The sequence below is a fragment of the Bison bison genome, unplaced genomic scaffold, assembly GCF_000754665.1.
Source record: "Bison bison bison isolate TAMUID 2011002044 unplaced genomic scaffold, Bison_UMD1.0 scf7180017864043, whole genome shotgun sequence".
NCBI classification, from domain to species: domain Eukaryota; kingdom Metazoa; phylum Chordata; class Mammalia; order Artiodactyla; family Bovidae; genus Bison; species Bison bison.
In genome coordinates, this window is record NW_011494615.1 from 2,739,833 (window position 1) to 2,749,710 (window position 9,878).

The 9,878-nt window shown below is 41.1% G+C and overlaps 1 protein-coding gene across 1 annotated transcript in view; it reads right to left on the bottom strand.

Moving 5' to 3' along the window:
- The window catches only part of WDR48 (WD repeat domain 48), a 52,601-nt gene that overhangs the window by 41,994 nt on the left and 729 nt on the right, over positions 1 to 9,878 (bottom strand). The gene's annotated exons all lie outside the window — the stretch shown is intronic.

Here is a 9,878-nt window from a genome sequence, read left to right on the forward strand (position 1 = left end):
CAAGATTGCCGGGAGAAATATCAATAACCTCAGATATGCAGATGACACCACCCTTATGGCAGAAAGTGAAGACGAACTCAAAAGCCTCTTGATGAAAGTGAAAGTGGAGAGTGAAAAAGTTGGCTTAAAGCTCAACAATCAGAAAACGAAGATCATGGCATCCAGTCCCATCACTTCATGGGAAACAGATGGGGAAACAGTGCAAACAGTGTCAGACTATTTCTTGGGGCTCCAAAATCACTACAGATGGTGACTGCAGCCATGAAATTAAAAGACGCTTACTCCTTGGAAGCAAAGTTATGACTAACCCAGATAGAATATTCAAAAGCAGAGACATTACTTTGCCAACAAAGGTCCGTCTAGTCAAGGCTATGGTTTTTCCAGTGGTCATGTATGGATGTGACAGTTGGACTGTGAAGAAGGCTGAGCGCCAAAGAATTGATGCTTTGAACTGTGGTGTTGGAGAAGACTCTTGAGTGTCCCTTGGACTGCAAGGAGATCCAACCAGTCCATTTTGAAGGAGATGAGTCCTGGGATTTCTTTGGAAGGAATGATGCTGAAGCTGAAACTCCAAAACTTTGGCCACCTCATGCGAAGAGTTGACTCATTGGAAAAGACTCTGATGCTGGGAGGGATTGGGGGCAAAAGGAGAAGGGGACGACAGAGGATGAGATGGCTGGATGGCATCACTGACTCGATGGACGTGAGTCTCAGTGAACTCCGGGAGTTGGTGATGGACAGGGAGGCCTGGAGTGCTGCAATTCATGGGGTCGCAAAGAGTCGGACACGACTGAGCGACTGATCTGATCTGATGAATGTTTTATAACAGGCATATATTACTTAGTTTTTTGAATTTATAACAATTCTTACCCAACTAATTCTTGCCTGTATTCAGAAAATCAAACAGTACTGAAAGACAATAATGAAAAGCCATCTCCCTGCTGTTGGGTAAGACTCCCCACATCCAGTCTTAATACTCAGAGGTAACTAGTTTCAACTCTTGGTTGTTTCTGTTAGGTAGCTACTGCCATTTCTTGCAATACTGGGCTTATCCTACAACTTTCTGACTTATCCATTTTAGGCACTGCCTATTTACTCAAGCTATGGTAGATTAGGATGTAGCTCTGGAACTTCCCCCAACACTTCTTCCTTCTACTCTTGCAATATAGATAGATCTACCACTATTTTGAGTTGAATAAATAATCAGTGTGACACTGTTGGACTGTAACTGATGTCTACTGACTAGCCAAGTACTATATTATAAATACATTTCCTTCCTCAGAGAGTTCATTTTCCCTAGAGTTCCTCCTTTCCTTCAATGGTTTCCACTACTTTAATTTCAATTTTCTTTAACTGCTGCACCATATGACAGCCCAGCAAGAACCCACCTCTAACACCCTCTTTCCCTGAAGGCTTCCCCCAGCGCCTCCCCACATTCTCGCTTCAATGTGGCCTGGCTGCCCTCTCAGTCTGCTGATACAGTCGTCACCTCCAGTGCTTCCCTTTACTGCTTTTCTGAGTTAGAGCCACTGTGTCCTGAATTCCAGTGTCTCCTTTTGTTGTTCACTTTCCCATAAGTACATCCCCAGGGCCTTAAGAAACACAGAAAAAGGTACATGGGAGGTGACTTAGCCGTTCAGTGTCTGAAAAGGTCCTTACTTTTACACTTGATTTGGCAGGATAAAAAAGTCCATGTAGGAAAAAGTCAGCTGCTGACGCTGAAGAGAAGTTGAAGCTACTCTAACCTCCTCTAGCATCCAGTGCTGCCACTGAATTCAAGGCCACTGTTTCATTTAACTTTAAGGTGACCTCATTGTCATTCTCTCCGGTACCACAACCTGAATGCTCCCAAGATTTTAGGATCTTCTCTTTTTACTTGGTGGGGTATTATTTTGTTTTGTTTTGATCATGATCATTTTTGGTCATTTTATCATTAATTTTGCTATGTATTTTGAAAACCCTTTCAATCCAGCTCTAGGAAATCTTCTTATATAAATTTATCAATAACTATCTCTGTCTTCTTTGCTCCTTCTTAAACTTCATCAGTCAGATGTTTTCAACTTTGAAACTGACCGTTCATCTTTTATGCAGCCTATATTATCTGTCTTTTTATTTACTTTTGTAAGATTTCCTTTACTATTTCATAACTCTATTAACTTTTTTTAGTAAATTTCGGTATGATAGACAAAATAGGAACAGTATCTTCAATAAGGAAATGACTAGATCAGTTATGGCCCATTCATTCCATGTAGTCATTAAAGAAAGAACTACAAACAATGATACATAAAACTTGTTAAAGACAAAAAACATTGGCTGTAGACAGAAGAAAAACAGGAATCAAGTCTTCCAACAAATACTGATTTAAGCATCTATCAGCTGTCAGGCTCTATTCTAAAGGATAGAGTACTTAGGATAGAGTAGCTGAGGATACAGTACTGAGCACAGAAGCCCTCCTGGAACTTTCATTCTAATGGGGAAAGAACATTCTAGTGAAAGAATGTTTCAGCAAGTTAAGTGAGGCTTTTTCTTCTCAAGATAGAGGCAAGCTTTGCAGGCAGAAGAGATGGAAGTAAAAGAAAAAGTAGAAAATTCTGGAGACAGAAGCAATAAATGAGTGAATGAAGTCCCAGAAAAACTTCATTTAGGCAAAGTCAAGAGTACAGGCAAAGGCAGAGAAGATGAGCACTCATGTCTGTCTTGATTGACTTAAAAAAAAGAAAAGAAAGGGAAAAAAAAGGAAGGAGATTTAAGAACTCTACAAGGGATGGGAGGCCAGCCCTTCAGTAGGAAGCATGTATTTGGAAGAGAGAATTAAAGGGACTCTGACAGGGAGAAAAATAGCAGGGTGTTCCCACAGCAGCAATCTCCAGGTAGGTTATACTAGGAAAGCCTGCTTCCAAGCCCATTCAGTGGTTGAATTCAGCTCCCTGGAGATGCAGGCTGGAGGGCCCTGTTTCCTTGCTGGCTTTTAGCCAGGGATCCACGCTTGCTCCTGGAGGCTGCCTGTAACCCTTCTCATGCTTTTTACGTGCCCTCTCCTGCAACAGAAGGGCCCTCTCACACCTCATCTCTCTCTGACTTCTGCCTACAGCAAAGAAAGTTCTCTGCTTTCTAAGAGTTCACATGATTAGATTGGGCCCACTGGGATAATCCAGGATAATCCTCCTATTTTAAGGTCTGTAACCTTTTATTTGCAAAATCCTTTTTATCATGTAACCATAACATAGTCCCAAATTCCAGGGATTAGAGCATGGGCATTTTTTTTGGGGGGGGGGGGGGGGGGTTTGTTACTATAGTAACTAAACAATTTTTTTGGTATGAAAATAAATGTGGACATATTACAGAATGAGTACTAAATCACAGTATTTTTAAGAAAAGAAAGGAGACCTAAAAGCATTTCAGGCTCACAAAGAGGACACTCTGGGCCATTCCCCAGGCTTTCCTGAGGTGTCATTAACTCAATTCTACTTGCATGTCTAACAGACACCTTTAATCACTGCATGTTTCAAATTGAGCTCCTCACAGTCCTCCGCAAAGGAGCTTCTCCTGTGTCTTCCTCACTGATGAAGTTAATGGCAACTCCGTTCTTCCAGCTGCTCAGGCACAAAACCTTAGTGCCAGCCTTACTTCAACTTCTCTCATCTCACATCCTGCCAGCAAGTCTTGTCATCCAGAATTCAACCACTTCTCATCATCTTGGTGGAGCCACTACCACACAGCACCTGGATATCTTAAATAGCTACTGATTTCTCTGCTCTACCGTTTTCACTGGCAGTCAGATAATCATAAGAAAACGCACTTCTGCTAAAAATCCACCAAACGCTTCCTACCTCACCTCAGTTAGTTAGTAAATCCACCAACTGCTTCCTACCTCACCTGAGGCAGTCAAAGCCCCGACCACGGCCTGCACGCTCTCTGCGTGCCCGGGCCAGCAGTCGCCTCTCTGATTTTGTTTCTAGCTCCTCTTCTCCTTTTGCACTCCGTGGCGGCCACAATGGCAACTTTATTATTCTGCAAATAGGCCAGCTACTTTCCTACCTTAGGACCCATGCATTTGATATCCTCACTGGAATGCTCTTCTCCCAGGTAGCAAATCTCATTTCCTTCAGATACTTACACAAAAGCTAGCTGCTCAGTAAGGCCTTCTCTGACCACCACAAACAAGATTTCATGTCCCCTCCTCTGCTGATTTTCACTAGCTAATCACTTTTGACATTCAAAGATTATCTTCCAGTCAACATAATATTATGGAAAATTTAAAGCATATTTAAAAGTTGAAGGAATTACACAGCAAACATTGATACACCAACACAGACATATTTTACAATTAACATATTCGATATTTGTTTTATCTCATACCCAGCCATCCATTTGACACGTTATTTTTCGATAGCTGTCACATTAAGTTACACATCATCAATAACAATTCTTCCTAAATGTGTATCATCGATCAGAGTTCATTATTCATTTATGGCTTTTTTGAAGGTAAAAGTTACATTCAGTGATATGTACAAATCTTAAGTATACAAAAATACTTCTGACAAATTAATACACCTGTGTAGTACAAAACCCTACCAAGATATATACATCACCAGCCTAGAAAGTTTCCTCATCCTCTTCTCAACCTCGACACCCAACTCCCAGATAATCTAGAACTGACTTTTTTCACCAGAGATTAGTTTCGCCTGTTCTACAACACCTTATAAATGGAACCACACAGCTCTTTTGCTTAAGACTACTTCCAGCTCTCAGGCTAAATCTGGCCAAAAAATCGGCTGAATATGAATAATTCTTACATGTGTTTTTCCTGTTCAATCTTGTAGACCATAACTTTCTGCTTGTATCTATGTTTCAAGAGTGTTGCTTTTAAAAAGTATTCTAAAAATCAGTCTTGCAAATAAAAATAGGACATTTTCTAGCCTAACTTCGAGTCATGAGTTAGTAAAACGCTCCTACTGAGGTTAGCAAAAAACCATCTAAGGGCCAAATCCAGGCCAAAGCCTGTTTTGTAAACAAAGTTTTCTTGGAACACAGCCATACCTACTCCTTTGGGTAATGTTCTATTGCTGTTTTCATGTTATAATGACAGAGTTGAGTGGTTATAACACCTGCATATTTTAGGCCTACAAAGCCTAAAATATTAATATTTGGCTCTTTACAGAAAAAGTTTACTGACCTCTGTTCTACTGTCATACTGGCACTGAAATTTTTATTACCTATCCTATATAAAAAGTAACTCACCTTGGACATATGGCTAACTTATAAGGGTCTTTCCTTGAGAAACTAGGATTTGCCATCATTCTACAACCTTAAGAAAGTCTTGGAAATGAAACAACCCAGAATTGGGGCTCAGAATCAGGTGTAAACATAACGCTGAGCTCTTACTAGGTCTAGCATAACTAATATTTGACAGGGAAAGGGGGTTAGTATTGGCAGGAAAGACATTTGCTGGTTGCCTCTCTATCCCCCGCTTCTTTTCAATGTTTTCCTCAAGGCAAGTATATCTCAGGAGAAGCTGTGCAGGGAGTATTTAAGAGACTTTCTGTTCCGTGGACAGGATGGTGAAAGGACATGTAGTCCAGGACAGGAGTGGCCACCATGGACCAAAAGGGAAGGCCTAGATCTAGGAGTTTGGAAATAGTAAGGACAATGAGTAGGTGTGCCTGAGTGTTCAGTCGTGCCGACTCTTTGGGACCCCATGGAGGTCACCAGGCTCCTCTGTCCATGGGATTTTCTAGGCAAGAATACAGGAGTAGGTTGCCATTTCCTCCTCCAGGGAATCTCTCCAACCCAGGGATCAAACCCACATCTTCTGCATTGGCATGTGGATTCTTTACCACTCAGCCACCTAGGAAACCCCAACTTGTAGGCAGCCTAAAGTTAAAGCTTATTTTACATCACTTTTCAGGTTAGAGTCACAGAGAGCCTACTGGTTCAAGATTTCCATGAAACTAGCACCACCTCTTGAGTTATCATTTACATAAGTCAACACATAAGTTTATTATGTGAGGCGGAGAAGGCAATGGCACCCCACTCCAGTACTCTTGCCTGGAAAATCCCATGGACGGAGGAGCCTGGTAGGCTGCAGTCCATGGGGTCACACAGAGTCGGACATGACTGAGCGACTTCCCTTTCCCTTTTCACTTTCATGCATTGGAGAAGGAAATGGCAACCCACTCCAGTGCTCTTGCCTGGAGAATCCCAGGGACGGGGGAGCCTGGTGGGCTGCCGTCTATGGGGTAGCACAGAGTCAGACATGACTGAAGCGACTTAGCAGCAGCAACAGCACCACCTCTTGAGTTATCATTTACATAAGTCAACACTTAAGTTTATTATGTGAACCTGGTTATGTTGGATTGAGGGTCATTTCCAACCTAAAAAAAAAAAAAATCCTCTGGTTATGAAAGACCAAGTATTTATATTCTTGAACGAACAATGAGTACTGGGGCATGGTTACTGCTCCTATACCAGGAACAAAAGGTGACTTCTGTTGAACCTCATGCCAAGAGTTCTGAAGCAAATAAGGAAAGAGCCACAAGGGAAAATGGAGACAGAGAGCCAACCAACAGACCCATGCTGCTGGAAAATCGTAACATTAACGGGAACGCCAGGGACTGAAAAGATTTGCTTTGACATTGATTACCGGAAGCTCCATCATATATCTAAAGTCACACATTTGTCTGCTCATGTTTCAGACAATCACAAATCCACCCCTTCTCCTCATACGCACCTCCAGCTTCCTCAGAAGCTGAAGACAGTAGGACTTGTGCTCATTCCTCACTATGTCTACAATTAATAAATAGTATGTTTGGACCCTTCTCCATTGGTTATTTATCAATATTATAAGTCTCAATGGTTCTTTCTGGCCTACTATTTGATAATGGAGCTTGGGGCTACTGCCTCTTGGTACAAGAAAGAGAGCCAAGAGACAAAAAATATTTCTGTAACCATATATATTTTTTCCAAAATGGAAAGTTTTTTTTTATTTGTAAGAGCAAAGAATATCATAAAAATGTTAAAAAATAAAAAGGTTCACATATTTTAAGGTAAAAGGTATGTTTCCTGCCTTACCAATAATCACATAATCTAATACCCCAGAGATAATCACTGTTAATATCCTTGCAGACTTTGAAAATGCATTATTTCTTGTGTGGAAATGGGACCATGCTATGTTGATTTCCTATTCTTACCTCTGGACATCTTTTCTTTAATATAAATCTAGCTTATCTTTTTTTTTTCTTTTCCTGATCTTTTTTTTTTAATATAAATTTATTTATTTTCAGTTCAGTCGCTCAGTCGTGTCCGACTCTTTGTGACCCCATGAATCGCAGCACGCCAGGCCTCCCTGTCCATCGCCAACTCCCAGAGTTCACTCAAACTCACGTCCATTGAGTCAGTGATGCCATCCAGCCATCTCATCCTCTGTCGTCCCCTTCTCCTCCTGCCCCCAATCCCTGCCAGCATCAGAGTTTTTTCCAATGAGTCAACTCTTCGCATGAGGTGGCCAAGGTACTGGAGTTTCAGCTTTAGCATCATTCCTTCCAAAGAAATCCCAGGGCTGATCTCCTTCAGAATGGACTGGTTGGACCTCCTTGCAGTCCAAGGGACTCTCAAGAGTCTTCTCCAACACCACAGTTCAAAAGCATCAATTATTGGAGGTTAATTACTTTACAATATTGTATTGATTTTGCCATACATCAACATGAATCCGCCACAGGTATACACGTGTTCCGCATCCTGAACCTTATCTAATTGCAAAGTAATCTACTATACGAAAGTACCTAACATCTGCCAGTTGACTACTGATAGACATTTTGATTTTTGTTTTTCACAATGACAGCAGTCCTATAATAAACATCCTCTCATGACAAAAGATAGATGCATATGTACTTTCATAAAACAATTTTTCAGACAAGGAATTGCTGGATCAAAGGGAATGCGTATTTAAAATTTTGAACATACAGCAAAAGACAAAGCAGTGAATACCATGACTCCATTTTAGAGTGAAAAAAAAAATCACCTAAGTTCAGTACACATACACGAAGAAGTATGGAACACTAATTTTCCACCAACAACTCTGTCCTCCAGAGGACATCTGAAAATGTCTAGAGTCAATTTTAGTTGTCACAACTGGGAAGGTGCCAGTGTCCAGTGGGAAGGCAGGATGATGCAAAAACGACAGCCCTCCCACAATCAAGAATTATCTGACCCAGGAGGTCAATAGCACTCAGAGTGAAAAACCCCCGACCTGGATTATATCTCACACTCTCCAAAACAGTTTTCTGTGAGGAGTGGAAAACAATAATCATTTATACTTTTGTGCTATTTGTGGTTTTCGTTTTGTTTTGCAACAAACATGCACTAGGTTAAAAAACACTTTTATGAACGAAAGTTCACCCTCGTACTGATATAAAAATCCTTCTCTGCGCCTTCTCATACTGGTTCTATACCTTAGGGACAAATTCTGAAAGACTCAAACAAGACTCACTGAATTTTCTCTGCAGCCAACTGACAGTAGAAAGTTCTTTTGAATGCTCTTCCTAGGAATCAGTTTCAAATCACTTCACCAATCTGACTGCTATACCTATTACGAACAAAGTGCTAAGTACTGATTCCTAAGTTCCAGTTTTGCACTCTGATCGGTGAAGAGTGAATTTATCATTCTCCCTCATTCTGCATACGATGGCTCATATTCAGCTTATTAAAACATTCAGTTTTTCCACACATGCTGCAGCTAACTTATACTTTCCCCATCCTGTACTTTTACAGTGCCTTTTTAGTCTAAATCCAAGAAACTAAGACACTTGATTAACTCTCCTTACTACCTTAAGGAATGTAGGGTAGCACTGCCCTACCTTACGGCAGTAAGGAGAGTTTTCTAAACACTAGAATACAATTAAATTACAATTAAGTTCACGTTTTAGTCAGGAACATAACATTCTCACCACCTGCCTTATGCACTTAAAAATCACCTAACAGGGTATGCTATTTTAGATTCTTGTTAATGTCACTCAATTCAACAAACATCTAAAGAGTGCTGAGGACACTGTACTGATCAATGAGACCAATAAACGAAAGAAGTGAACTGGTCAGAAGATTTTATGGCCAACAGCCATTTTCTGGGGTTACCTCAATGAAGGAATCCCTTGTCCAGATTACCAAATATTCACTGACTTATATGTAGCACTACATACACGGCTGCGTTTTATAAAGAAAGCTTGGGTGCTACTTCTTCTTGCACTCTTTCAATTCTTCACACATTTTGGGGTCCAAACTAAGGCTCAGTAAATGTTTAATGAGTAAGTGCACCGTACTATCCCCATTACAGACAACATACTGCAGGTAATCAGTATTACCGATTTTGAAGCTGCAACTCCAGTACTTTGGCCACCTGATGCAAAGAGCTGACTCATTTGAAAAGACCCTGATGCTGGGAAAGATTGAAGGCAGGAGCAGAAGGGGACGACAGAGGATGAGATGGCTGGATGGCATCACCGACTCAATGGACATGGGTTTGGGTGGACTCCGGGAGTTGGTGATGGACAGGGAGGCCTGGCATGCTGCGGTCCAGGGGGTCGCAAAGAGTCGGACACGACGGAGCGACTGAACTGAACTGAACTGAACTGCAGGTAAACACCTGTAATAAGGCTTTTACTCCTCAGGTCGTTGAAAACAATAAGTAGCAATAACTCAAACGTACCCAAAACAAAACTGTACTCATGAAGGCATAAAGAACACACGGGAGGCTTAGGTGACTCTTCACTTCTGAATAATATTATACATTAGAGAGACAGAAAAATTCAAGGATGCACACTGAAGATGAAGAAACGGTGAAAATATTAAATTCCAAAACAATGAAAATTACAATTCTCCCACAA